We start from the raw sequence: 25,120 nt of genomic DNA, 5'->3' as shown, positions 1-25,120 counted from the left end.
AAATAATTATTTAAACGGGTATAACGATGACAGGGTGATGTAAACGTACACTGAATATTAAACGCATAATTTAAAAGTGTTCCCGCGCTAACACTATTATATCGAAAAACGGTGAATCTTTTGATCGTACATGCAGATTTAATCATTTTCAAAGATAAACCTGTTTGAGTACCATTTCAATGCCACTTTAATCCAGAATCCATTTGCAACGTCGACCAGCCCATCCACAAATCTGTCTCGACGCACTCGATGATATGCAATGGCTAAAGCCGCTTACCATTCGAACCTTTCAATAAGATATATGCCGTCTCCTCCTACCTCCATTCGAATGTCGCTTTGTAAAGTGAATCAATATGAGACACATCAAGGTTCGTCGTCCCTACCATTAGAAATTTTGTCTTCGTTTTCCTCTTCTGGGGTATTCTCGATCGCGTAATGAACACGGTATGTAACATGTTCCTGCGGATCGCTTAAAGACAAGAATCATGGTTAAAAACGAAATGCCTTGCATCTAGATGCAGCATCTTGATTTATTATTTATTATCCACAGGAAGCACTAAAACACATTTGGAGGACCGATAATCTTAGATAATGCAATATAATCGACCGATGACATATAATTCGATGTGTGATCTCTATACACGAGATATATGAATGTACATTTCCATTTCCTATTTTTGAATACGTTCTATAACATAAAGCATCATGTCACTGTCGATGAACTGTAACAAAAAACTGATGATTTTAAAGAACAATTGCATAGTGCTCCTGCCGATCATCTCGCCTGTTATGCTATTTTTATGCTTGTGGCAAGAAGAAATCGGAAAATAAATATTTTTTGCATAGAAAGCATTTTTCGCCGACGACGACGATATGTCGCCCATGCAGAAGGGATTAAAAATGTGTCTCATAACGTTCACAAGACATTTTCATTAACAAAAAAATTTATTTCTTTCCATTCAATATTTTTCCCTGGTAGAAAGCGATCAAGAAACATGAGACAGAAGCGTCTATTTCAATATGTATTTGTGCAATAAGGATTATTTCATACGATATTGAAAAAGGATCAGTACTAATATGACGAATTAAAAGGGATTTGTCGAGAAACTCGTTTCCACTCACTCAAATCGTTTTCGGCCTTTTCGTCTCGTTCGACTGCGAAATGGAAAATATCGATTTACCTCAACCATCGTATTCAAATGCGTAAAACATGAAGTGGAAGTACAAAATACTTAAAAAAGAAGAAGATGATATTACGAAAAAGAAATAGATATGACGAACGGTTTCCTCTGAATCCATATCATTGCTACTGCAGAATAAAGAGAGATGCTTGTTAACTTAAATAATAGAAAAAGAGTAGAATGTAATATTACAAAAAAAATGTCAAACAATATTCTTTACTCGAAATTAATTCTTATTGATATAAACTTTTAACGACAAGAACGGGAAGAACATTACTTGCCAATTTTAAAAATTCTTTACTAGATTTTTACTTTCAAATTGTAAACTGAAGTAGGGATAGAGACGAAGCGAAATAAGAGCATAGTTGAAAAATGATGATGACAGCGCCAATTAATGGAGATGAATGGAAAACTCCATTTCCCAGCAACTTGCGACCTTTCCGGAACGTTCGATCATTTAATAGGAAATATTGATGAATCTACGTGAAATGTAATAAACTCTCGCAGAGGGCGCCTGCTCGGTCGCAAAGGTATGCGCCAGTAGCGACTGCGGGGCGTGGGGGATGAGTACCTCATATCAGAGGACGAGCGGTAAAACCGTTGGTCATTCCTTCGGTGGCTGTGGAACTAGCAATACGCCACTCAGTGCCTTACTATATATATTTTCTATTTTTATACATCATACGTCACAAAGGGTAATTATGATAATAGTTTAATAGGTTGATACAATATCATCAATCTCAATAGTCTTTTGTTTATGTTATCAATATAAGATAAAGTTATCAGTAATCATTAGTATATAATTTATTATAAAATTTCAATTATACCTTACGGAAATGAAACCGAATATCCTAATAAATATTATCTTAATAATTATTTGTTGCATCGCAGAGAAAGTACATTACATCGCTTAAAAGGGTGTAACCCGATTTATCCTTGATAACTACACAACTTAGATGAACATTTGAATGTCTATGGTAGGTCATAACTAATCTACGAATTCTTACTTATTTTAGGGATGACCGAAACTACTTAAAGGGAAACGTTTTTCCAATAGGCAATATTTATTGCGAAGGATCCGAATTTAGCAATATCTGAATTGTAATACATTTCAGAGGAGATACACGAATTTCAACTACGGCCACCGTGATACTTAAATATTCGACATCCGAAGTGAAACATATTTAAATTGGCACCTGCTCTTCTTCCGTACATCCGACGATACATACTACGTGGATAGTACAAATGTCTGATCATCAACCCGATTAAGGTTTGAAAACGTTTTCCTGTTTAGTCTAATATTTAAATGGTAAATCAATCAATCCTTTGTTTATGGAGTCATTAGATATTTTAGGGACTAGATATAAATTTTTTATTCTAAAATATAATGTGGGTTATGAAATCTGTATCATAGGCACATTTTAGAATAATGTATTGATTTTTTCAGGGAGGATGTGCTATTTGAAATTGAATCATCACAAATCCTCCGGATGGTATTCGTGTCAATTTGGCGAGAAAGGCACCTAATCATCTGGTGTGCGGAAGCAACATGTCGCCATTGCTAAGCTATCACGATCGCAACCATCCATTTGAATACTGGATTTTAATAAACGAGGTACGAAGATATCTGATATAACTAATTGGTCACGCATCTCATCCAATTTTCTATATGAATTTCATCTTTTATAATGTAGCACATTGGACTGTGGAAACAGAAGATCGTTTCAAGAAACATTTCGAAGATGTAAGCAGCTATTGCTCGTTGATTAATATACTTGAAATGCCTGTATCTTCTATGAATGTATTATAATTTAGATATTGGTAAATTCAGATTTTTCGCAATAAATGTTGCCTATTGGAATTGCTTTCGCCTTTAATTTGTTTCCCATATCTCTAAAACCGGTCCAATTGGGTAGATTGTTTAAGACTGATCAAAGTCATTCGTTCGTTTTAATTGTATAATTACCGAACGCAAAGCAAATGATGCCTTTTAAATGCCTTCTAAATACCCTTTTTATAATATAGAAATGAAATTTTATAATAGATATTTTACGAATGACTACAGCTAAATTTAAAGGATATTGATGTAACAAACGAATGACTAGTACTACTGATGAAATTGATTTCGCCGTTTGGATTATTTGTAAATATATTCTTTGGGACGGACGAAGTATATATAGTTAGCGATTATTTCGCGTATGGCACTCGATTGCTGTTACTGGTTCCTTCAGTGAATGCTATCCAGAAATTAATCACACGTCGTCCCGTTGGAAGACCAAGCTTTCTAGATTTTAATTCTCTAGCTAGTAAGCACGGGGACGAGAAATTGCCTCCTTTCTATAGTTCCATAGTTATATTTATATATATTCTACGTACACGAGAAATTATCTCATGAATCTTGGAAGCTTCCAATGAAATTGACAACTATTCGTCTCTTTTTTACTGGAAATAATCGCGTAAAACTCTAATTACTTCTAATATAATTAATTATTGTTAATAGTTATTGCAATGATAATTCCCATAACATTAATTGTTGCATTTATTAAAGTTATATTGCATCGATTGCTACAAAATTATTCCTTAATTCGTATAGTATATTTGTAATATTACTTCTTTTCCAATTCCATGTTATGCTTAAAAATAGTATTCTAATATTATCAGATATTAATGATATTAGAATTTTCGTACTATGTAATTCTTATTCCAATATCTTCTGTCGTAAAAAAATTTTCTCGTCGAAGATTATATCTACCGCCATTCTCCTTGAAAATATTTTCTGCAAATATTACCTTCTTTTCTTGTTAACAAGTGCTTATTGCTCAAGTTATCGAAAAATTCATTTCCGCAATTGCACAATAATAAAATACATATATACAGAGAAAATCTTTCGTCATAGTTCTTCGCTTCCCAATATTACCTTCTTCTCTTTCACGTATCACCCCTCCGATAGAACCACAGAGTTAGTGAGTGATTTGGGATGATCGATTGTTTGCGACGCAACTTTATCAGAAATGCATGTTTCTCGGGATTTTTCTATTGAAATGGCAGAATAAAGCAAGTGAAGAATGGCCAAAATAACAATATATGTGAAAATAATATCAGTCGGTTTCAGGGAAAAGAAGAAAGTTCACAACGATCTGAGAGCTTAACAAAACCACTTAGAGAGTGATAAGAAGGACGCGTTTGCAATGATACACGAAAATGAATCGTACGATATGGTGATATTTGTTGAATAGACAAGTATTGATAAAACTGGGATTAAAAGATTTTTTAAGCTGAACTCACGTTTCATGTATCACCCCTCCGAAAGAACCACAGCGTTAGCGAGTAATTTGGTTGGGTCGAGTGATTGGGACGCAATTTTTTGAGAAATGCATGTTTCCCTGGATTTTTCTATTGAAATAACGGAATAAAGCAAATCAGGGATGGCCAAATTAACAAGGTATCGTATCATAGATATGGCAGAAAATAAGAAGGGATAAAATTTTGATTTTATTACAAAGATATGTAAACCAGCAAATTAATTGGTCCAAATCTCCATATTACTGAAGATGTACATTAAATATTATGAATATTTTTTAGATACGTGTCGCGAATATTACGATAACCAATTTGGAACATTGAACTAAACGTTTCCTCCTTTTTTAATTATATAAAACAATTAATAATTAGTTTAATGAACAGTTTAAATAATTATTTAAACTAGTATAACGATGAGGTGGTGACGAAAACGTACACTGAATATTCCACGCATAATTTAAAAATGTTCCCTGGCTAACACTGTCATCCCGAAGAATGGTGAATCCTTTGATCGTACATGCAGATTTAATCATTTTCGAAGATAAACCCGTCCGAGTACCATTACAATTTCTCTTTAATCCAGATTCTGTTTGCAACGTCGAACAGCCCTTCGATAAATCTATCTCGACAAACTCGATTATATCCTCTTCCTAAAGCCGCTTATCTTTGGATCCTTTCAATGAGATACAGTCCATCTCCTCGTACCGCCACTGGAATGTAGTTTTGTAAAAGGCAGCAATTTAAGACTCGTCAAGGCACGTCGTCACTGCCATGATAATGATCGTCTTCTTCTTCCTTTTTCCGGGTATTCTCCATCACATAATGAACGCGATATATAACATGTTATTACGGACTACTTAAAGAAAAGAAGGAGGTTCAAATGCGAAATGCCTTGCTTTTAGATGCAGCATATTGATTTATAGACCTCCACGATGCATTAAAAAAGTTTTGGAGGACGTTGATAATATAATACAATCGAACCGATAACATGTTATTCGACGTTTGTTCTCCACATATGAGATATATGGATGTGTGTTTACTTTTCCTTTTCTTGAATTCGTCCTCTAACATGAAGCATCATGTCACTGCCGATGAACTGTAACAAAAACTGAAACTTTCTAAGAACAATGGGACTATTCTCATGCCGATCATCTCGTTTATTATGCAATTTTTATTATGGCATCAAGTTATCGGAAAAAGTTTTTTATTGCATAGACAACATTTTCCGCCGACGTCTGAGAAATTAAAAATGTGTATAATAACGTTGACAAGATATTTTTATTACGAGAGTGTATCAAGAAATAAATTAATTTCTTTATATTCAATATTAATCCTTGGGACGGAGCGATCAATAAACGTGAAGTAGGAGCGTTTATTTCCATATGTATTTGTGCAATATGGATTATTTCATACGGTAGTGAAAAAGGTACAGTAGTAATATGTCAAATAAATCTTTTTCATATGCGTAAAACGTGAAACAGAAATGCGAAATACTTAAAGTAGCAGAAGATGATATTACGAAAGAAAACTAAATCTGAGGAATGATTTTATCTGAATCCATATCTTTGCTACTGGAAAATAAAGAAAGAGAGATGCTCGTTAACTTAAGTAACAGAAAAGGAATAGAAGCTAATATTACGAAAAAAGATGTCGAACAATATTCTTTGCTCGAAATTAATTCTTATTCATATATACTTTTAACGACAAGAACGGGAAGAACATTATTTTCCAATTTTTTAAAATCTTTAGTAGATTTCTAGTTTCAATTTGTAAACTGTAGTAGGGAAAGAGAAGAAGCGAAAGAAGAGCATTGAAGAAAAAGGATGATGATACATCCGACTATTAGAGATCAATAGAGAATTCTATTTCCTCGCACCTTACGACCTTTCGGGATCTTTCGATCGTGTAATAGGAAATATTGATTGTTCTACGTGGAAAGTAAGAGAACCGCGATAAAGTTGTAGGTCTATCCTTCGGTAGATGTGTGACTAGTTATACGCGAGCGGGTGTAGTGCAATGAATATTCCCTATGTGTATGCATCCTACATCTCAAACGGTAGTTTTACAAGTAGTTCAAGCGGCGGAAACAATTTCTTCATTCTCACCAGTCTTTCGTTTCTGTTATCAATATAAGGTCAATTTTCAGTAGTCATTAGTATATTATTCATTATAAAATTTCAATTATACACTATGTAATATCATCCTAATAATTATTTGTTGCTTCTCGGAGATGGTAGTTTATATCACTTAAAAGAGCGTAACCCGATTTATCCTTGATAACTACGCAATTTAGATGAACAGTTGAATGTCTCTCGTAAGTCTTAACTAATCTACGAATTTTGGCTTATTTTAGAGATATACAAAACTAATTAAAGGCGTAGGCAGTTCCAATACCCAGGAAGTATTGCAAAGGACCTGAATCGACCGATATCCGGATTGTAATTCCAAAGAAGATACGAGAATTTTAACTACGCTCAACTTGACACTTAAATATGAGACATCCAAAGAGAAACATATTTACCTGGTCTTCCTGTTCTTCTGTACATCCGATAACAAGTCCTACATGGATAATACAAACGTCAGACCATCAACCAGATCAAGGTATGAAAACATTCTCCTTTTTAGTCTTATATTTAAACGGTAAATCAATCAATGCTGTATTTATGGAATGGTAAGATATTTTGGAGACAAGGTATAAATTTTTTATTCTAATTTGTAATGTGGAGTATAAGATACATTTTTGGTGAATTTGAATTCGTCGTAATATATCGAAGTAGTAAAGAACATTTTTTTATAAATTCAAGTACATAGCAATATATACTCCTTAAATACGAATGATATGGAAGTTTATTTTGGTTAACTGTAATACTAAATTTGTGTACACTTCCTACGTTTGCTTAATGTGCAGCTCATCTTCATTATATATATCATAATACACAGCAGTATGCGATTAACATATTACACCATTATTTCGCAATGATAAGACTTGGGAATTCAGAGAAATTCTTTTCTTATATTTATTTTATTTTCGTAATAGCAATTTTTTTCTTTTACGTATTTCATTCGAAGGTAAATCAACATTTCCAATTAAACGGTCGAAAGAATCGAATAGACCGAAAAGTATATGAGTTCGAGAAAATCGAACTTCTCGATCAATCCTTTCTAATGCGACGAGTTCTTATTTTCTCGTTACTACCTTATGAAATAACCCAAATATAATGATCCACATTGCCTAACTACATATTACAATACACGTTTCTGCTTCCTATTTAATGATTGCTCTGTACCAAAGATTAACATTGAATGAAAAAGAAGTAATTTTTTTCTTGGTAATTTCTTATGATACATATATCTTATGGGCGTTAATATACACATTACTGATACGCTTCTAAGATTATATCATGGGCAAATTGATCAGTATAAGTATCTAATCGTGCTTTAACATTTTCAGGTTTTTGAAGCAACCCATCGGCGGCGAATACGCTCTAAATGGTAGCTGATAATCGTATCATCGAATTGTCTGCTTTGTTTCACTGGAGAAAAACTAACGAAAAAAGACCTTTTTCGTTTTCGAAATAAGAGAGAAGATGTACGCAACATGCATGCAATATCGCGCCCTCGATCCCGCCAACTTGAACTACCGCACATGTAGGGAGAGAGGTAATAAATAATAGATTAATATGATAAGGCTGGACGATATGTACGAGGGAATGTATTACGTCCGTGCAGATCATTAAATCCCGATCAATACCAGTTAACAAGCTAATTCGTAGACATAGGAGATCATATATTTTTGTCAAATATCAAAATGTCGTCCTTTATAATGCCTTACGATGTCTGTGATAAATGTTGAAGCTATTTTCTTCCAACACTATCATTCGTCTCATTATGTATGAGATCTCTTCGTTTTCTCGTTGGATGACATCACTATCACTGCTATCTCTCCCGATTAATATTTAGTTTTTCTAACGTATCCGTATAAATGTGTATACCTGTAATTCCCCTTCGGCATTACATATGACTCGAAACTCTTGTTTGTAAATTTTGCCATGCTCAACGAAAAAGAAATAAGTAAGTAAACGGTATGGTAGTCTCAAATTGTAGATTAGGAAATAACGAAGCGATATATACAAAATGAATATTACTATTCTGATTTCCTGAATTATTAGTCGAGGGATCTATCTGTACTACTCGATGTTTCAATACCAAGTGAGTTCAGCTTTGAAAATCTCTTAATCCCAGTTTTATCAATACTTGTTTACTTCACCAAATGTCAGCATGTTAAACGAGGTCTACTCGCATACCATTGCAAACAAGTCCATCTTATCTCAGAATGTAAAACTGTCAAACGTATCTGGTAAAACTGACTGATATTCATTTCATGTATCTAGGAATTAGATTTCTTTTGCTACTTCAATAGAAAAATCCAGAGAGACGTGCATGTCTTGCAAAAAAATATGGCGATGCAATCACTCGATCTTCTCAAATAACTCACAAACTCTGTAGTTCTTTCGGAGGGGAAATACGTGAAAGAGAAGAAGATAATATTGGCAAACGAAAAAATATGACGAAAGATTTTCTTTGAGTACATGTTTTTTATTATTTCTTTGAATACATATTTTTATCATATAATATTATTGTAAAATAACGGAAATGAATTCTTCGATAACTTAAGATATATATTTTTTTACAAAAGAGAGGGTAATATTTGGAGAAAATGTTTCCAAGGAATCTGAAAGTAGATACAACTTCCGACGAAAAAATTTTTTTTCATCGGAAGATTTTACAAAAAGAATTACATAGTACGGAAATTGTAATATCATTAATATTTGGTAACATTAGAAAACTGTTTTTAAGTATGACTAGGGATAAGAAAGAAAGAAACATTACGAATTTATAGTAGTATAGGAATTAAGGAATCATTTTATAGCAATCAATGCAATATAATGTTATTAATTACAATAATTGGAATTAATAGAAGAAATTATTTACCGTTCTAGCTAGAGATATAAAATTTAGGAAGTTTGGTCCTCTAATGGGAGGACTCGTTTAATTTAGGGAGTTAGCATTCCTTTGGTGGTTATCGAACCAGTAACGTGTAAGTGGGTATCGTACGGAAAATAATCCTCACCCGTAGACATCACACATCCCAAATGATACCTTTACAAATAATTCAAACGATGGAAACAATTTCATCGTTCCCACTAGTCATTCGTTTACTCCATCAATATTTTTAAAATTTAGCCGTACTGATTAGTATAAGATTTCTTGTAAAATTTCATTTCTATAGTTTGGAATTGAAAATGATTTTCTTGATTTACATCATTTTAATTGTTACTTTGTTGCGTATTGGAAAAGTTGCTTTTAAATGGCATTGCCTGATTTATTTTCGGTAATTCTACAATTGAAATGAACGAATGACTCAGTTAAGTCTTCACCAGTCTACGAATATTGAGTGATACACGAATTTTAGATACATTATTTTAGAGATATACGACACGAATTAAAGGCGGAAGCAATTCCAACCCCTGAAAATGACAGCAAAGAAGCTGAATTAACCGATATGTGAAATATAATACGTCCTGGGAAAATACGGTTTTTCGCGTACGCTTCGCGTGATAATTAAATATTCGACGATCCAAGTGCAACATATTTAAATTTGTTCTTTCGTTGATCCTCATCCGGTAATGCGTCCTACAAAGAGAGTATAAATGTACGACTATCAAACAAATATAATCCGGAGAACGTGTTTCTTTTTAGTCTTACATTTAATGCTAAGCTGATATTGCTGTGTATTATGATATGTATTATGGATTTGAGGTACATATTAAGCGTCGTAGTATGTGCATACAAATGTAATATTGTAGTTAACCGAAGTAAACTTCCATATAATCCGTATTTAAGGAGTAGATACCAGTACGTATTTGAATTTATAAAGAATGTTCGTTCTTTACTAATTTCATATATCACGATGAATTTAAATTCACAAAAAATTTACTTCAATGTATATTTACTTTGAAGAAATTCATTTCGATGAGAAAATTAGCTACTTTCGTTTGTGTTTAAAGTTCTTTGACATATACCTACTGAGCGAAATTATAATCCAATTTAGTTTCCAAAAATGAATGTATCAATCAAATATGTAAAATTGTGAATATTGATTATCAAACTTACCTCTATGGTAAATTTATGTTGCAATACATCGATATGGAGACATTGAAGAGTACATCATTTCTCAGCAACAGGTAACGGTGCACTTTCCTTGAATAGATTTTGCGACGACTTTTCGAACCACTCCTCTGACAATCCAATGTGCTATATAATAAGAGATGAAATTCATATAGAAAATTGGGATAAAGTACATGACAAGTTACGTACATCCGATCTCCTCGTACCTTGTTTATTAAAATCCAATATTAAGATCGATGATTGTTATAATAATGGCGTACCAATAGTGTCGCGTTTTCTGCATAAAACAGGTAATTATGTATATTGCTATTTCGCCAATTTTAGAAGATTCTCTTCAACGTGGAAGATTTCAAATGAATTCAATTATCAATGTAACGACCTCGCCGACTTTATAAAATCTGTGTAAAAATCGAATAAATTATTATAAAGTATACATATGATACAGATTTTATATTACACATTACATTTTAGAATAAAAAATTTATATCTTGTCTCTAAAATATCTTCCTATTCCATAAACACAGCATTGATTGATTTACCATTAAAATTTAAGACTAAACAGGAAAACGTTTTCATATCCTAATCTGGTTGAAGGGTATTATATTATCGGGTATTTATACTAACCATGTAAGATGTATCGTCGGAAGAACAGGAGGTGCCAAAGTAAATAAAAAAGTTTCATTTCGGATGTCGGATGTTTAATCTACACGTTCAGTGTAATTGAAATGGCATATTTTCCTCGGAAATATTCATATGTCACATATCCGTCAATTCGGTTTCTTTCCAGTACTTCCGGGCTACGAGAACGGCACCCGTCTTTATTTCGTTTCGTATTCCTGTAAAACAAGTCAAAATTTGTAGATTAGTTACGACTCACGATAGATATTCAATTGTTCATGTAAATTATATAGATATCAAAGATAAATGGGGTTGCGGCCTTTTAAATAATATAAAGTACCTTTTCTGAAAAGCAACAAATAATAATGGAGGTGGTATTTAACAGGAAAATCAGTTTCGTTTCGATAGTATATAATTGAAATTTTATAATAAATTATGTACTAGTGACTACTGATAAATTTACCTCATATTGATGACATAAATAACTGACTAGTGAGAACGAAGAAATTGTTTCCACCGCTTGAACTACTTGTAAAGACACCACTTGAGATGTATGATGTCTACTGATGAGGATTATTTACCGTACGAGACTCACTCGCACATTACTGGTTCGAAAACCACCGAAGGAATGGTAGGCAGCTATGTCATCGTTCTGCGACCTGCGCTATTCATCCCCTCCACATCGTTTTGGGAGGTTAACCGAGCGACCACGAGGGCGCTCTCTGCAAAGTGTTTTCAAGCTTGATGTGGATTGATCAATTTTTCCTATTATACGGTCGAAAGATCCGAAAAGGTCATAAGCTGTGAGGAAATGAAATGCTTTATTGATCTTTATTAATTAGATGTATCATTATTCTTTTTCTCCTATGTTCCTCTTCCGTTCCTTCTTTTCCCTACCTTTCTGTCCTTTACAATTTAAAATTAGAAGTTAACTAAGGAATTTTAAAAATTGATCAGTAATTTTCTTCCCGTTCTTGTCGTTAAAAATATGTACCGATAACAATTAATTTTGAGCAAAGATCGTTGTTTGATCATTTTTTTTGTAATATTACTTCCTATTCTTTTTCTGTTACTTAAGTTAACGCTCAATTTTTTTTTACACATCTCTCTTTTTTATAACGCCGTAGTAAAGAAAATCGATTTAGTGATGAATTGTCCTATTCTTTTTTTTCCTAATATCATCTTTTTCTCTGTTATGTATTTCATTTGAACACGATTTACACAAGTCGATCAAAATTTCCTATTACGCGATCGAACCAATCGAAAAGGCTTCAATGGATATGGATTGGGGCTCGACGAACATCTTTCAATTCGACATATTATTATTGTCCCTTTCTAATCGCCATATGATATAATCCATTTCGAATAACTGCGTATTGCAAAAGCGGCTGCTGCTTCCATTTTATCGATCGCTCCTTACGAAGGATTAATATTAAATTAAAAGAAATTATTTTTGTTGTTGACACTACCTCATTATAAAAATATCTTATGAACGTTATTATACACGTTTCCGATTTCCGTCAGTCAAAGTCAGACAAACGTGTTTCCCACGCAAAAAATTCTTTTCATACTTCTTTGGTCGTATTAAAAATTATATCATGAGTGAATTCACCAGCATGAGAAGTATTTGCTTCTTCATTATCACTCCCCTGCTAACGTTATTACTTCCAGAAACCGTTTATCTCTTGATCGTCCGTGTATGTGAAATTAATTTGTACGATAAATCTCCCTCAGATTCATTTCAATTCCCCTTTGACCGGTGCCACCGTCAATTTTTTTCAGCACGATCGCATACATCCAATAGCTAAATCCGTTCACGTTTGAATCCTTTTATAAAAGTAAATTACATTTCCTCCTACCACCCTTTCAAGCTTTATAAAACAGCGTCACTCTGGTCTTTCCAAACTTCGTCGTCAAGCATAAATGTTTTACCTTCCTCTTGCTCTTCCTAGGTATTCTCAATCAAATAATGAACACAGTATGAGATCACATAAAGACGAGGACGGTGCTTGAAAAAAAATCGACAACTTATAGTACAGCGGAGAAGTACTAAAAATGATTTAAAAATCGTTGATAATCTTAGATAATACAATTCCGCCGACCGATACTATATAATTCATAGTCCGCGCATAAGATATAAGCATACGTATTTTTCTTTCTGCCCTTTTTTTATATTCGAGCTACAATTTAGAGCGTCATCACCGCCGATGGATTTCTGCAAAACCCTGAGAATGATAAAGCATAATTGGATCCTCATACCGATCAATTCGCCCATGATATAATCTACATTGTGACAAGAAGAAATCGGAAAAAAATGTAATTTTTGCACGAACAACCCTATTAGAAGCGATTCAGTAATGTGTATATTAACGCGCATGGGATACATGGATTATGAGAAATTTTCAAGAAAAAAACTAATTCCTTTTCGTTCAATATTAATATTTGGTACAGAGCAATCAGTAAATACGAGGCAGAAGCGTTTGTTGCAAGACGTAGTCACGCAATGTGGATCATTTCGTACGAGTTATTTCAAAAGGTAGTAACGAAAAAATAATAACTAATCGCATTAAAAGGGATTGATCGAGAAATCCGTTTTTCCCGAACTCATATCCTTTTCGGCCTCTTCGGATCATTCCAATAGGTAATAGGAAATGTTGACTGACCTTCGAATGAAATACGTAAAACAAAAAAATCGATAATACGAAAATAAAATGAATACGAGAAAAGATTTTCTTTGAGTTCCCACGTTTTATTATTGCGCAATAATGCAGTAATAAAAATTCAATGTTAATCGCATACTGCTCTGTATTATGATATATATATATATATATATATATATATATATATATATATATATATATATATATATATATTATGAAGATGAGCTATACATTAAGCAAACGTAGCATTTGTAGACAAATGTAGTATTACAGTTAACCGAAATGATCTTCCATATAATCCTTATTTAAGGAGTATATATTGCTATGTACTTTATTTAATAAGAAAATGTTCTTTACTACTTCGATATATTACGATGAATTCAACTTCACAAAAAATGTACTTTGAAGTACCTTTTCTTTGAAGAAATTAATTTGTAAAAAGAAATCGGCCTCTTTTGTTTCCATTTAAAGTTCTTCGACGGACATATATCTATTTAGCGAAATTATAATCTCATCTAGTTTCCAATAAATGATCAATATATCAATCAAGCATACGAAAAAGTGATTATCCATTATCTTACCAACCTTTATAGCAACATCACGTTGCAGAACATCAACATCGGAAGATTTAAGAGCATTTAATCTACGAGCAGTCGCTAACAATGCTCATTCTTTTGTTAGATTTTCCAACTGCTTCTTGAACCACTCTTCTGTTTTCACAATCCAATGTTCTATGTTATAAAAGATGAAATTCGTATGGAAGATTAAATGAGATACTTGACAAGATACTTATATCTGATCTCTTCATACTTGTACGAAGAACAGGAAGTGCCAATGTAATTATGTTTCACTTCGGATATATAATTATCATGTTAAGTGTAGTTGAAATGCGTATCCTCTTTGCAAGTGATTAGAACTCAGATATCGATTCCTAATCCCTAATTCTGCTCTTCCTGTATACTTCTAGGATATTGGAACTGCTTTCTAGTCTAATCTTTTCTATCGCTGAAATAATTGAAAATTCATAGATTAGTTAAGACTTCCGATAGACGTTCAATTGTTCCTTTAAATTCTAAAGTCAACGAATGGTTACGCCCTTCTAACCGACATAAAGTACCTTCTCCTAGAAGCAACAAAGTAATAATTAGGATGGTATCGATCATGAAAATCGGATTCATTTTCATAATAAAGAATTGAAATTTTATAATAATTTATATACTAATGACTACTGATAAATGTACCTCACGTGGATAGCATAAACAAAAGACTGGCGAGAGAAAGAGATTGTTTGTAACGTTTGTACTGCTTGGAACATTATTCAGCGCTTACTTGCGTATTACAAAAAAAAATAGTTGAAAGAGTGACTTCTACAAGCGACATTTTTCCCCAAATCGTCAGGTTGGAAGAACCACCTGATTACCGGGACGAAGCTCCTTGGAAAGAGCTAAGACAATCTACACAGGTTAATCTATACCACGTATTACACAATATAAAGAGACGAAATGTCATGGGGATCGGAAGAAAATAAATTTCTCAATTTCGCGGTATTCATTGGACTAGTTTCCTCTTTTCCTTTCCTTCTTTTCTCCTCTTTTCGCACTTCTTTTCTTGACAATTTACAATTAGAAATTAACTAAAGAAATTTTGATAGTTGGACATTAATATTTTTTCTCTTTTCATCGTTAAATTATTTATCAATAAGTACTAACTTCCATCAAGAAATATTGCTTGAAAATTTGTTTCGTAATATTCCCTTCTATTCTCTTTCTATCATTTAAGTTAACGGACGTCTCTCTTTCTTTATTACGCAGTAAGAAAGAATATGGATTCAGAGAAAATCATTCGTTATGTTTATTCTCGTTTTTATCTTTTTGCCTATTTCATTTGAATTCGCTTCACGCAAGTGAATCAATACTTTCTATTCCGCGTTCGAAAGAGCCGAAAGTTCCGCGAATGGGTATAAGTGGGGGGAAAGGAATATGTTGACCAATCCCTTTGAAATCGGCGTACTATTATTTCTTCCCGACAACTACGCTATGAAATAATCCACATTGCATGACAGCATATTATAAAAACGCTTCTGCTTCGTTTTATTGATCTCTCCCTACCAAGGATTAATATTAATTGAAAAGGAATTAATTTTGTTGTTGACACTTTCTCATAATAAAAATATCTCGTGAACTTTAGTATACCCGTTTTTAATCCCATCTGCCAAACGTCGACGATTAATGTTGTTTAGGCAAACAATATTCTTTTGCGTATTTCTTCTTGCTATAACAAATATTGCATAATAAGTGATCAGCACAAGAAGTATCCCATTGTTCTTTAAAATGTCCAGTTCTTTGTTCCTGTTCATCGGCAGTGACATGATTCTTTATGTTATAGGAGGAACTTAAAAAAGGGAAAGGAAAAATATATCCATATAACTTAAGGAGTGCACACGTTGAATTATAAGTTACCTGTCGGTGATATTGTATTATCTAAGTTATCAACGTCTTTCAAACCTTTCCTGGTGCTTCTAGGGAATACATTAAAACAACGTGCTGGAATAATTACAAAGGCATTTCCTTTTAAAACATCTTCCTTATATCTAACATAAGCATAATACCTCGTTCTATGCCGCGTTCGTCGGATGATCGATATTATGCGGAAAGAGAAAAAAGAAGACAGTAGGTATAATGGCCATAACGACGGACCTCCTCGAAACCGATATAGTACTGTTTTATTCAGCCACCTCCGAATGGTGGTACGAGGCTAGGGAATATATCCCTTCAAAGGGTCCAAGCGTAAGCAGGTTCGGCAAGACTATATAATCGATTGCGTTAGGGGTGGTTGGTCAAAGGGATGTCGGACGGTGTAAGCGGATGGTGGATCAACGTTGAATTTGTGCTCTAACGAGGGAATATTCCTTCGTAGAAAAGATTTCGTCGCAGAATCTTTTTCGAGTCCATATTTTTCCCCTCCGAAGAATTAAATGCAGTCGAGAAAGAAAAATAAGGTTCAATAATTTCGTTGACCGTGTTCTTGGTTATCGAACTAATGTTAATTTTGATTGCATTTAGTATCAAAAATTATATATGTACCTTAATATGTGTCGCAATACGGTGAATGGGATTGGGAACGATAAGGAAAGGAGAGGTGTGTTAATCGATGTCGAAGAAGAAGAGGAAGGAAAAGGAGATACGGAAGATGAAGAAGTGCGAGGTAAGGCTAGTGATTATGAATCCATCATCGTTTACGATTCATTCGACGATAGATATTATCTCGACGATGATCATTCCACAAACAAATTTAATTCTAATAAAAACGATGTTGGTCTCTGGCCTATCATTGATTTTGCAAATCTTTACTTGATTTCGAAAATTTTTAACACGGTGTATCGTAAGAACGAAGTTGAATGAATCATCGAGAACTATTGGGAATAATAATAATAATATGCAAATAACAGTAATAAATATGGAGGATAGAAAGGAAGTGATAAAGGTTTAATAATGGGCTGAAGAATGAGCTCGGAAAAAGTCGAAACGAAACTAATGTAGGTTTACCTTTCAAAATGATTAAATCTTTAAGGACGACCAAAGGATTTACCGATTTTCCATATAACAATGAATGCTTTGAAATCGCACGAGAAATGTTAATTCCACGTTTACGTCACCTTGTCATCCTGATTTCATCAAATTAAATTAAGTAATCATTCAATCAAATAAAAAATAGAAGAAATGTTGAATTCATTTTCAAAATTGTATGTCATAATATTCGCATTGTGTACCTGAAAATTATTCATAATATTTAATTTACGTTTGAAAGTAACGGAATTTCAACTAATTATTTGCTGCATAGCGCGAAATCTCTCGTTAGCACGTTCTGGTAGGCATTTAATGAAAATGGATGTGCTTATTACGAGTTTCCCTACGTATCGTCATCCATCTTCGTATTATACGATACGTTCTTATTTCCCTCCATCTGTGAGTGGTTTTGGCTTCGTGGGTCAGTTCGTGTGCACAGGAATTAGTGTGCAGTCCACTGTGGATGCGAGCGTACATCTCCTATCTGATTTTGAAAACATGAAAAGTATTTTTTCATTTGTTCTTCCCTTATCGAACCGTACGGACAATTGGATAATATGATTAGCTGTATAACTCAATTATCTCTTCAAATCCATCATTTCATTACCTTCTATCGAACTCAGTGCATTCGTCAGGGTCAGTGCTTTCTAGACACCCAGTCCTATAAGACATAATTATTAACAGAGTGAGATGAAACTATTTTCGCTACTCCTTCGTAAGTTTATTGCATTTTGTTTAAAACTAGATTAGCGATAAATTTATATATTTTTTCTCATATGTACTACGTGCATGGAATCTTCTTTACTCTTATAACTATACCGGTTCGGTTGCCAATACGTATCCCTCAATGAGAAATCGTTTCTCCTTTCGTCTCGTTGTACTTTCGTTCCCATTGAAGCACGTATCTCTATTCTAATCGACTAACTGATCGACAAGTAAGCACTTGTACTATTATCAGCCAAGAAAATCAACCAATTTGTCGGACTCGTCGACAGGTATTATCATAAGGTTAGCAAACACGGAATAATATCATGGAATAGCCAACAGCTGTGCAACAGGTGGCCGTATATACGATTAACTCGTATACGATTAACTCGTATAAATGTCTAAACAAAAATATCCTAATTCCGATAACTTTTGATAATTTCAAAAATTTGATAATTTTTTAAATCCTCCCATCGGATGTAAATTTGTAGGAAAATGTAAACGTTCCTACCTAAGAACTAAATCAGTGACGCGGTACACAGCTCTGTAAAAGAACTAACAGGACAATAAAGTTTTGCATCCAAGTAGATAACTAAATTATAGAGGTAATCTTGTTATCCAAATGCCTGCTTGGTTCGATAAGGGCAAAAACAAATGAAAAAGTACCTGTCCTATTTTCGAGATACGAGAGGAGTGATACGCGCACGCGCTCTTAGGATGGCACACTCATCCTCATAACTTGAATAAGCTTACGCACGCGTAAAGCTATACCAACAGATGAAGGGAAAAGGGAATAATACGTTCAATATGAAAGGTCATGGCGTTAATTACAGAGAAACGTATTACGCACCCGCAGATCATGATACCTCGGATCGATCGTTAAGAAGAGAATTCGAGCAGACCAGCAAATTAATTCGTCCAAATCTCCATATTACTCCATACATGTAGATTAAATATTATAAATATTTCTTAGGTACGTGTCGCGAATATTACGATAACCAATTTGGAACATTGAATTAAACGTTTCCTCCTTTTTTAATTATATAAAACAATTGTTTAACCTGACTATGAGAATCAGTTTAATAATTAGTTTAATGAACAGTTTAAATAATTATTTAAACTGGTATAACGATGACGTGGTGACGTAAGCGTACACTGAATATTCGGCGAATAATTTAAAAGTGTTCCCTGGCTAACACTGTCATCCCGAAGAAGGGTGAATCCTTTGATCGTACATGCAGATTTAATCATTTTCGAAGATAAACCTGTCTGAGTACCATTTCAATTTCTCTTTAATCCAGATTCCGTTTGCAACGTCGAACAGCCCTTCGATAAGTCTATCTCGACACACTCGATTTTATCCTCTAGCTAAAGCCGCTTATCTTTGGATCCTTTCAATGAGATACAGTCCATCTCCTCGTACCGCCACTCGAATGTAGTTTTGTAAAACGCAGCAATTTAAGACTCGTCAAGGCACGTCGTCACTGCCATGATAATTATCGTCTTCTTCTTCCTTTTCCCGGGTATTCTCCGTCACATAATGAACACGATATATAACATGTTATTACGGATCACTTAAAGAAAAGAAGGAGGTTTAAAAGCGAAATGCCTTGCTTTTAGATGCAGCATATTGATTTATAGACCTCCACGAAGCAATAAAAAGGTTTTGGAGGACGTTGATAATATAATACAATCGATCGATAACATGTTACTCGATGTTTGTTCTCCACACATGAGATATATGGATGTGTATTTCCTTTTCCTTTTCTTGAATTCCTCCTGTAACATGAAGCATCATGTCACTGCCGATGAACTGTAACAAAAATTGAAACTTTTTAAGAACAATGGGATTCTTCTCATGCTGATCATCTCGTTTATTATGCAATTTTTATTATGGCATCAAGTTATAGGAAAAAAAATTTTTTCTTGCATAGACATTTTCCGCCGACGTTGGATAAATTAAAAATGTGTATAATAACGTTCACAAGATATTTTTATTACGAGAGTGTATCAAGAAATAAATTAATTTCTTTCTATTCAATATTAATCCTTGGGACGGGGCGATCAATAAACGTGAAGTAGGAGCTTAGGGTTTATTTCCATTACTAGGATTTATCTCCATATGTATTTGTGCAATATGGATTATTTCGTACGGTAGTGAAAAAGATGCTGTAGTAATATGTCAAATTAAAAGGGATTTGTCGAGAAACTCGTTTCCCCTCACTCATATCCTCTTCGGCCTTTTCGCCTCGGCCGACCGTGTAATGAAAAATTTGGATTTACCTGCATAAATCGTATTCAAATGCGTAAAACGTGAAACAGAAATGCGAGATACTTAAAGTAGCAGAAGATGATATTACGAAAGAAAACTAAATCTGAGGAATGATTTTATCTGAATCCATATCTTTGCTAATGGGTAATAAAGAAAGAGAGATGCTTGTTAACTGAAGTAACAGAAAAAGAATAGATGCTAATATTCCAAAAAAAGACGTCGAACAATATTCTTTGCTCGAAATTAATTCTTATTGATATATACATTTAACCACAAGAACGGGAAGAAAATTATTTGCCAATTTTTTAAAATCTTTAGTAGATTTCTAGTTTCAATTTGTAAACTGTAGTAGGGAAAGAGAAGAAGCGAAAGAAGTGCATTGAAAAAAAGGATGATGATACATCCGATTATTAGACATCAATAGAGATTTCTATTTCCTCGCACCTTACGAGCTTTCGGGATCTTTCGATCGTGTAATAGGAAATATTGATTATTCTACGTGGAACGTAAAACTCTTTGCAGAGAGCGCCATTTTGGACGCTTTTTAACTTCCCTAAGCGACGTGCGGCAGACGAATTCCACCTGTCAGAGAACCACGATAAAGTTGTAGGTCTATCCTTCGGTAGATGTGTGACTAGTTATACGCGAGCGGGTGTAGTGCAATGAATATTCCCTATGTGTATGCATCCTACATCTCAAACGGTAGTTTTACAAGTAGTTCAAGCGGCGGAAACAATTTCTTCATTCTCACCAGTCTTTCGTTTCTGTTATCAATATAAGGTCAATTTTCAGTAGTCATTAGTATATTATTCATTATAAAATTTCAATTATACACTATGTAATATCATCCTAATAATTATTTGTTGCTTCTCGGAGATGGTAGTTTATATCACTTAAAAGAGCGTAACCCGATTTATCCTTGATAACTACGCAATTTAGATGAACAGTTGAATGTCTCTCGTAAGTCTTAACTAATCTACGAATTTTGGCTTATTTTAGAGATATACAAAACTAATTAAAGGCGTAGGCAGTTCCAATACCCAGGAAGTATTGCAAAGGACCTGAATCGACCGATATCCGGATTGTAATTCCAAAGAAGATACGAGAATTTTAACTACGCTCAACTTGACACTTAAATATGAGACATCCAAAGAGAAACATATTTACCTGGTCTTCCTGTTCTTCTGTACATCCGATAACAAGTCCTACATGGATAATACAAACGTCAGACCATCAACCAGATCAAGGTATGAAAACATTCTCCTTTTTAGTCTTATATTTAAACGGTAAATCAATCAATGCTGTATTTATGGAATGGTAAGATATTTTGGAGACAAGGTATAAATTTTTTATTCTAATTTGTAATGTGGAGTATAAGATACATTTTTGGTGAATTTGAATTCGTCGTAATATATCGAAGTAGTAAAGAACATTTTTTTATAAATTCAAGTACATAGCAATATATACTCCTTAAATACGAATGATATGGAAGTTTATTTTGGTTAACTGTAATACTAAATTTGTGTACACTTCCTACGTTTGCTTAATGTGCAGCTCATCTTCATTATATATATCATAATACACAGCAGTATGCGATTAACATATTACACCATTATTTCGCAATGATAAGACTTGGGAATTCAGAGAAATTCTTTTCTTATATTTATTTTATTTTCGTAATAGCAATTTTTTTCTTTTACGTATTTCATTCGAAGGTAAATCAACATTTCCAATTAAACGGTCGAAAGAATCGAATAGACCGAAAAGTATATGAGTTCGAGAAAATCGAACTTCTCGATCAATCCTTTCTAATGCGACGAGTTCTTATTTTCTCGTTACTACCTTATGAAATAACCCAAATATAATGATCCACATTGCCTAACTACATATTACAATACACGTTTCTGCTTCCTATTTAATGATTGCTCTGTACCAAAGATTAACATTGAATGAAAAAGAAGTAATTTTTTTCTTGGTAATTTCTTATGATACATATATCTTATGGGCGTTAATATACACATTACTGATACGCTTCTAAGATTATATCATGGGCAAATTGATCAGTATAAGTATCTAATCGTGCTTTAACATTTTCAGGTTTTTGAAGCAACCCATCGGCGGCGAATACGCTCTAAATGGTAGCTGATAATCGTATCATCGAATTGTCTGCTTTGTTTCACTGGAGAAAAACTAACGAAAAAAGACCTTTTTCGTTTTCGAAATAAGAGAGAAGATGTACGCAACATGCATGCAATATCGCGCCCTCGATCCCGCCAACTTGAACTACCGCACATGTAGGGAGAGAGGTAATAAATAATAGATTAATATGATAAGGCTGGACGATATGTACGAGGGAATGTATTACGTCCGTGCAGATCATTAAATCCCGATCAATACCAGTTAACAAGCTAATTCGTAGACATAGGAGATCATATATTTTTGTCAAATATCAAAATGTCGTCCTTTATAATGCCTTACGATGTCTGTGATAAATGTTGAAGCTATTTTCTTCCAACACTATCATTCGTCTCATTATGTATGAGATCTCTTCGTTTTCTCGTTGGATGACATCACTATCACTGCTATCTCTCCCGATTAATATTTAGTTTTTCTAACGTATCCGTATAAATGTGTATACCTGTAATTCCCCTTCGGCATTACATATGACTCGAAACTCTTGTTTGTAAATTTTGCCATGCTCAACGAAAAAGAAATAAGTAAGTAAACGGTATGGTAGTCTCAAATTGTAGATTAGGAAATAACGAAGCGATATATACAAAATGAATATTACTATTCTGATTTCCTGAATTATTAGTCGAGGGATCTATCTGTACTACTCGATGTTTCAATACCAAGTGAGTTCAGCTTTGAAAATCTCTTAATCCCAGTTTTATCAATACTTGTTTACTTCACCAAATGTCAGCATGTTAAACGAGGTCTACTCGCATACCATTGCAAACAAGTCCATCTTATCTCAGAATGTAAAACTGTCAAACGTATCTGGTAAAACTGACTGATATTCATTTCATGTATCTAGGAATTAGATTTCTTTTGCTACTTCAATAGAAAAATCCAGAGAGACGTGCATGTCTTGCAAAAAAATATGGCGATGCAATCACTCGATCTTCTCAAATAACTCACAAACTCTGTAGTTCTTTCGGAGGGGAAATACGTGAAAGAGAAGAAGATAATATTGGCAAACGAAAAAATATGACGAAAGATTTTCTTTGAGTACATGTTTTTTATTATTTCTTTGAATACATATTTTTATCATATAATATTATTGTAAAATAACGGAAATGAATTCTTCGATAACTTAAGATATATATTTTTTTACAAAAGAGAGGGTAATATTTGGAGAAAATGTTTCCAAGGAATCTGAAAGTAGATACAACTTCCGACGAAAAAATTTTTTTTCATCGGAAGATTTTACAAAAAGAATTACATAGTACGGAAATTGTAATATCATTAATATTTGGTAACATTAGAAAACTGTTTTTAAGTATGACTAGGGATAAGAAAGAAAGAAACATTACGAATTTATAGTAGTATAGGAATTAAGGAATCATTTTATAGCAATCAATGCAATATAATGTTATTAATTACAATAATTGGAATTAATAGAAGAAATTATTTACCGTTCTAGCTAGAGATATAAAATTTAGGAAGTTTGGTCCTCTAATGGGAGGACTCGTTTAATTTAGGGAGTTAGCATTCCTTTGGTGGTTATCGAACCAGTAACGTGTAAGTGGGTATCGTACGGAAAATAATCCTCACCCGTAGACATCACACATCCCAAATGATACCTTTACAAATAATTCAAACGATGGAAACAATTTCATCGTTCCCACTAGTCATTCGTTTACTCCATCAATATTTTTAAAATTTAGCCGTACTGATTAGTATAAGATTTCTTGTAAAATTTCATTTCTATAGTTTGGAATTGAAAATGATTTTCTTGATTTACATCATTTTAATTGTTACTTTGTTGCGTATTGGAAAAGTTGCTTTTAAATGGCATTGCCTGATTTATTTTCGGTAATTCTACAATTGAAATGAACGAATGACTCAGTTAAGTCTTCACCAGTCTACGAATATTGAGTGATACACGAATTTTAGATACATTATTTTAGAGATATACGACACGAATTAAAGGCGGAAGCAATTCCAACCCCTGAAAATGACAGCAAAGAAGCTGAATTAACCGATATGTGAAATATAATACGTCCTGGGAAAATACGGTTTTTCGCGTACGCTTCGCGTGATAATTAAATATTCGACGATCCAAGTGCAACATATTTAAATTTGTTCTTTCGTTGATCCTCATCCGGTAATGCGTCCTACAAAGAGAGTATAAATGTACGACTATCAAACAAATATAATCCGGAGAACGTGTTTCTTTTTAGTCTTACATTTAATGCTAAGCTGATATTGCTGTGTATTATGATATGTATTATGGATTTGAGGTACATATTAAGCGTCGTAGTATGTGCATACAAATGTAATATTGTAGTTAACCGAAGTAAACTTCCATATAATCCGTATTTAAGGAGTAGATACCAGTACGTATTTGAATTTATAAAGAATGTTCGTTCTTTACTAATTTCATATATCACGATGAATTTAAAT

At 33.4% G+C, this 25,120-nt stretch overlaps 5 long non-coding RNA genes across 17 annotated transcripts in view; 3 read left to right on the top strand and 2 right to left on the bottom strand.

Annotated features, from left to right (window-relative positions):
• The first annotated feature begins 1,803 nt into the window (after positions 1–1,803).
• Positions 1,804–3,042, top strand: LOC127070259 (uncharacterized). The gene is made up of 4 exons (XR_007784446.1): positions 1,804–1,876; positions 2,198–2,451; positions 2,629–2,796; positions 2,876–3,042. It is a non-coding gene; the product is annotated as an uncharacterized LOC127070259 (long non-coding RNA).
• Positions 3,043–6,315: 3,273 nt separating this feature from the next.
• Positions 6,316–9,365, top strand: LOC127070230 (uncharacterized). The gene is made up of 2 exons (XR_007784392.1): positions 6,316–7,082; positions 7,933–9,365. It is a non-coding gene; the product is annotated as an uncharacterized LOC127070230 (long non-coding RNA).
• LOC127070226 (uncharacterized) overlaps positions 9,057–25,120 on the bottom strand; it is a 36,803-nt gene continuing 20,739 nt past the window's right edge. For 10 of the 12 annotated variants that reach the window (XR_007784385.1, XR_007784386.1, XR_007784387.1 and 7 more), the window contains 4 exons: positions 11,295–11,506; positions 10,877–11,068; positions 10,656–10,796; positions 9,057–10,175 (listed from right to left, as the gene is read on the bottom strand). This is a non-coding gene — a long non-coding RNA (uncharacterized LOC127070226). Of the gene's footprint in view, positions 10,176–10,415; positions 10,568–10,655; positions 10,797–10,876; positions 11,069–11,294; positions 11,507–25,120 lie in introns of those variants that run through there. The other 2 variants (XR_007784388.1, XR_007784389.1) reach the window with 2 other exon arrangements.
• Positions 14,167–15,450, bottom strand: LOC127070231 (uncharacterized). 2 transcript variants are annotated; one of them, XR_007784393.1, is made up of 3 exons: positions 14,759–15,450; positions 14,534–14,679; positions 14,167–14,463 (listed from the first exon to the last, which is right to left on the bottom strand). It is a non-coding gene; the product is annotated as an uncharacterized LOC127070231 (long non-coding RNA). The 2 variants fall into 2 exon arrangements; XR_007784394.1 differs by having other exon boundaries at positions 14,168–14,438; positions 14,759–15,445.
• On the top strand, positions 16,766–24,021 carry LOC127070229 (uncharacterized). The gene is made up of 3 exons (XR_007784391.1): positions 16,766–17,152; positions 21,491–21,738; positions 22,589–24,021. It is a non-coding gene; the product is annotated as an uncharacterized LOC127070229 (long non-coding RNA).

Source organism: Vespula vulgaris, chromosome 17 (genome assembly GCF_905475345.1).
Source record: "Vespula vulgaris chromosome 17, iyVesVulg1.1, whole genome shotgun sequence".
NCBI classification, from domain to species: Eukaryota; Metazoa; Arthropoda; class Insecta; order Hymenoptera; family Vespidae; genus Vespula; species Vespula vulgaris.
Note: the sequence above shows the minus strand (reverse complement) of the source record. Positions and strands in the feature narration are given on the sequence as shown.